Here is a 5,276-nt window from a genome sequence, read left to right as displayed (position 1 = left end):
GAAAGTGCAAACTTTGAACATGTATAGCTCATGCTCTGTTTGAGGTGCAGCCATGAAACCTATATACACTTATGCGTCTCCTCATGCCGAACAACTTCTACGCTCTGACTTTTGATCTCTGACCTTTAGTTCTCCCACCATTTTGAATTATATGAAAAACAGTAAAAATCTATCTCCTCCTGGGATTTTTGCGTTATGCGCACAAAACTTTTTTCACATGAACTTTGGACCAATGCGGTCAAACTGTCTGGTCGGATTTCTTTAAAATTGAAACATGCTTTTTTAATAATTCAATGAATATTGCAGTTTTATGCAAATTATTCTTCTGCCTCTAAATCATACGTGCAAAGTAACATGTGCATGGCATTTGGCAAAGATGTAGAGTGTTAGTCCAAATATAGCAAAAAAACAATCTTACCCCAATTGGCTAAAGGGGGGCGCTATATCATTTTGAGCAGTTTGTGAAACGCTTAAACCCTTTTTTATTCTAGGATAGTTTTTTAACAATTTGCATGAAACATTCTACACACAATCTAAGGACCTTTAACTAACATGCCTATGAAGTGCACAAATAATAATAACAATAATAATAATAATAAATATAGCCGCAAGCAGCGATAAAGTGGCCAAAAACACCTCAAATCATGAACACAGCCTGCGATGTGCGTGAAATCTTGCAAGCACATTCCCACTAGGTCAAGGAACAGATGCCACCCTTCTCACATTGGCCTGTTATAGCGCCACCAGCAGGTCAACTTTTGCAAGAGAGCACTGCCTGCGATCTTGACAGTTTGTACTTTTATAGCCATTGTTTTCTGGCTTGAAGCGAGCCCACAATTGTTTCGAAGGAACAATATTTTCTAGTTAGTAACTAAAGTTGTCAAATAATTGTGATGGAAAAAATATTAGAAGTAAAAGTAGCCTATACTGAAAATTGGAAATACTTAATAAAAAGTATAATAAAAGTATAATAAAAGTATATACCTTTACCTGTAAGTACATAACTTGAGTTTGACTTACTTTACAGGTACAGTACACAACTGGTCAAGGCCTCAAGACCCCTGAAGAAACAGAAATCTTTTCAATCGGATGACACACACACACACACGCGTAGTCGCGTACACACAAAGCAGGTCCCACTTCTGCCGCTCGGTTTTGTTTGGGAACAGCAAACAGTCCTTTGAGGATGGCTCGGTGGAGTATTCCTGTCTGGCCAGACACAGTGCACTGTAATAATTATACATTCATACATTCAGTTTATTCAACTAGGATCTAAAGCTCGTATCAAAGCCATGCTAATAATATCACAAACAAATACTGGAGTGTGTGTGAACACTGGGAATACTATTAACACATTCAGAACGGGTACACAAGTATTTTATGTCATTATTTTATGCTTTAACTATTGAAAAATAGCAGATATACAAGCTCACAGCGCGGCACCGAGTGCCGCGCTGCGAGCTTGTAGATCTGCTATTTTTGAAAAATAGTGAAAATTTGAATTTTGACCCGATTCTATAAGTGTCTTTTGAATCCTTCTAAGGTTTTTTGAAAAACCCATGTTTCTATGTCAGCAATCTGGCCAGCCATCGTCAAAGAAAAGGTCCTTTTCACTTAACTGGAGCTCAGTTAGTCTGTTCTTGAGAGACTATACTATGTCAGTGGTTCTCAAACCTTTTCATGTGAAAGACCCACAAAATGATATTTATTTGGCCACGGACCCCCATCTCAAAATATTTAGTTCCAGGGACCACCCAGAAGCAACATTTGATTTACAAACGTTCGCTTTGAAAATACATATATTCAAAGATTTGCACACATTTTCACGACTTTTTCAAAAATAGCGGATCTACAAGCTCGCAGCGCTTCTCTCAGTCAGTGTCGCGCTGTGAGCTTGTAGATCTGCTATTTTTCACTGGTTAAAGCGTTCAACAATTCTAGGCCTAAATGGGTTAATAATCATGTAAATGACGGTCTATTTTCAGAGTCCGGTGTTGGGCTGCCGGGGAGTTGTTTTATTTGCACCATCAGGTTTTTCAGTTGTTAGAAAGCGGCTGACAGGCGGGAGAGACAAAGTGAAAGGGAGTGACGGAAGTGTATACGGATATCTCATCAGATTCAGATTCCGGTAACTTTTTGTTATAGTAAGGGAAAGTTAGCCGAGTGTTGGACCAATCTGGGAACTAAATCTAAATCAATATCTTTCTTCACAAAATGTGTTCATAAAAGGTGTCTACTATGTCCTCTGAACTTTCTAAATCACAACTCCCTCAGGGAACTTTGTGGGAGCCAATCAAAGTTCGGGGTATCGGGATACCTGGGCCTGGGATTAACTCTCCTACTGCCAGAATATTTATTTATTTATTGGGTCTGGTGCCATCAAAAAGCGGCTTACCTTTGCGACGTTATAGTAGATAGACAGACATTTATTTTTTTATTTTTTTTATTTTTTTTTATTGTGCAATAGTGCACTTTGGTCTGCCAGGCAGCAGAGGGCGGCGTCATGTGAGAATGAATGTGAATTTGCCTGTTATGTGTTGAAGAAGAAGAAGACCAGTCACTGGCCACAGAGCCTTACAGCCAGAGGAAATCAACAAGGAAGTGAATTGTTCTCCGTTGATGTTAACGCATAATGGATTTTTTACACCATCACCGCGGAAAATGTGTTTACAGTACACGGCCGCGCGACCCCTCATCAGCTTACAGTCATCAGACGAACGAACCGAACGAGCGCCGTATTGGCACAGAGGTCTCTTGGGAATTGGGGCGAACAGGAACGTCCAAAGCGGTATAAGAGTTAAAGGGGATAAAATTAAAAAAATGGCCAAGCATGAGGTGTGTAATTACTAATTAGGGTATTTTTGAGCTGCTAAATCCATTCCAACCATTCAGTTTAAATGACTCCTTGGCCATAAAATAGGCCTAATTAGCTAGCTCTTAGCCATCATGTCATTCGAGTTCACCTGTGTCCTGTTAGTCCCTATATTTTAAACCCTTTTGAGTTTTCCTTGTCAGATTGTATCATGTTATCCTGTGTGTCATGATGTGCGCTTACCCGCCTGATCTGGAATAGTTTACTCCAACCATTTTTTTATAGCCAATAGGGCTTTTAAGCCGTGACATAATTTTGTAGGCAGAGGAGAACTCTGCCCCCAGAGCATTTTCTGTCCCTCGCTATTTCAACAGATCCGAGACAAAAATAACGACTAAAGTATAATTCTAACACTTTCCTTTCAACAACAAAGAGAAGAAAAATGTGCAAATAGTAAAAATAGTAAAAAGATTCACGGAAACTGGGGGCAGAAATTCTCCTCTGCCTACAAAATGATGTCATACTTAACAGCCCCATATGTCTCGTGGACACACAAAGGTAGGTGTGGCATATTTTATGGCCAAGGAGTCATTTTTACTGATAACTAATGGTTGGAATGGATTCAGCAGCCCCAACATACCCTAATTACACACCTCATACGCTCATGTTGGCAATTTTTCCCCCTTTAATCCCAGGCCCTCGGGATACCCCCAACTTTGATTGGCTCCAACAAAGTTTCCGAAGGTAGCTGTAATTGAGAAAGTTCAGAGGTCATAGTAGACACCTTTATGAACACATTTGTGGAGAAAGATATTGATTTAGATTTAGTTCCCAGATTGGTCTAACACTCGGCTAACTTTCCCTTACTATTATGAGTTAAGGCTTCTGATCGAACACATTTAACCCAAACCTCAAAATGGTATATAGCGCCTTTATCCAAGGCGCTTTACAGAGATTGTGCATTACATTCACCCGTTCATACACACACATTCATACACCGATGGCGGGGGAAACCATGCAAGGCACCAACCTGCTCACCGGGAGCAACGAGGGGTTCAGAGTCTTGCTCAAGGACTCTTGGACACTAAAGGCCTCTCCATACTTCGACAGAACTGAACTTTTCGGTTGAAAAATAAACTTTTTTATTTTTTATCTTTCCGAAAAAAAAAGCGTCGGATGTTCATACTTCGCTCCTGTTCGGAGGGTTGGCACGTTGGAAGCGGTGGCACGTATTGTGGAGGACAGGTTATGGAGGAGGAGGAAATGTTAGAGGAGGCAGAGGAGGATTTTGCCCTGCTTTGTGCGACTGAGGAGGAGGCGAGCACATCTAGCCGTCGGTGGTATGTCCGCCCGCTAAATACGACAAGGCCCCGGGATTATCAGACTCTCGTTCAGGGGATGAGGAGCATGGACGAGGAGAAACATTTTGAAATAATGAGAATGTCTGCCAGTCGTTTTGACGACCTTCTGCGTCGTGTCGCGCCGCTCATTGAGCATGCACCGACACACAGTATAGTAGCCTAGTTTTCGCAGGTCGCAAAGCAAAAACAAAAGCAATGTACAGTAGCCTCGCGTCACCAGGCTTTCCAATGTACAGTAGCTGGGGGGGGGGGGGGGGTCCAACCGACCAATCACGTTTGCCGTTTCACCGAACCTGATTTCGGCGAGTGACAACATCTCGTTGTGCAAATTTCAGAACTATTGTTCGGAGAAAAAGCATTCCAGAACATTCGAGGAATTCAATTTTATAGTTGAAAAGGACCTTTTGACCGAAAACGGCGGTTTCGGTCAAAGTATGGACAGGCCTTAACTCTGGGGGAGCCCGGGATCGAACTGGGAACCCTTCGGGAACCCTCTGTGTTCTAAGACGGCAACTCTACCCCTTAGCCCAACAGTACAGTATACTGTTTACTTTGTCCAGTGGTGTAAAGTAACTAAGTAGATTTACTTAATACAATTTTGAGGTTAGGGTTAGGGTTAGGGTGTAATTCACTTGAGTATTTCCAATTTCCAATACTTTTACTTCTACTCCTTTACATCTAAGATCCGAATACTGTACTTTTACTCCACTCCATTTATTTGAAAACGTAATTACTAGTTGCTTAGTTACTTTTTAAAGTAGATTTACTTAATACAATTTTGAGGTAGGCCTATGTGTAATTCACTTGAGTATTTCCAATTTCCAATACTTTTACTTCTACCCCTCTACATCTAAGATCCGAATACTGTACTTTTACTCCACTCCATTTATTTGAAAATGTAATTACTAGTTACTTTGCAGTTATTATAATTATAATATTATTATAAAACATACATGAACCACTTTAGCCTTATTTTATACCTAGGCAATTTGAAAAAAGCTTGCAGATCTGCTATTTTCAAACATTTGGTACTTTAAGTACATTTCGATGCCAACACTTTCATACTTTCACTCAAGTACATTTTGAATTCTGCTATTGATGCC

Source organism: Nannobrachium achirus (assembly GCF_963921795.1).
Source record: "Nannobrachium achirus genome assembly, chromosome: 23".
Taxonomy (NCBI): domain Eukaryota; kingdom Metazoa; phylum Chordata; class Actinopteri; order Myctophiformes; family Myctophidae; genus Nannobrachium; species Nannobrachium achirus.
Note: the sequence above shows the minus strand (reverse complement) of the source record.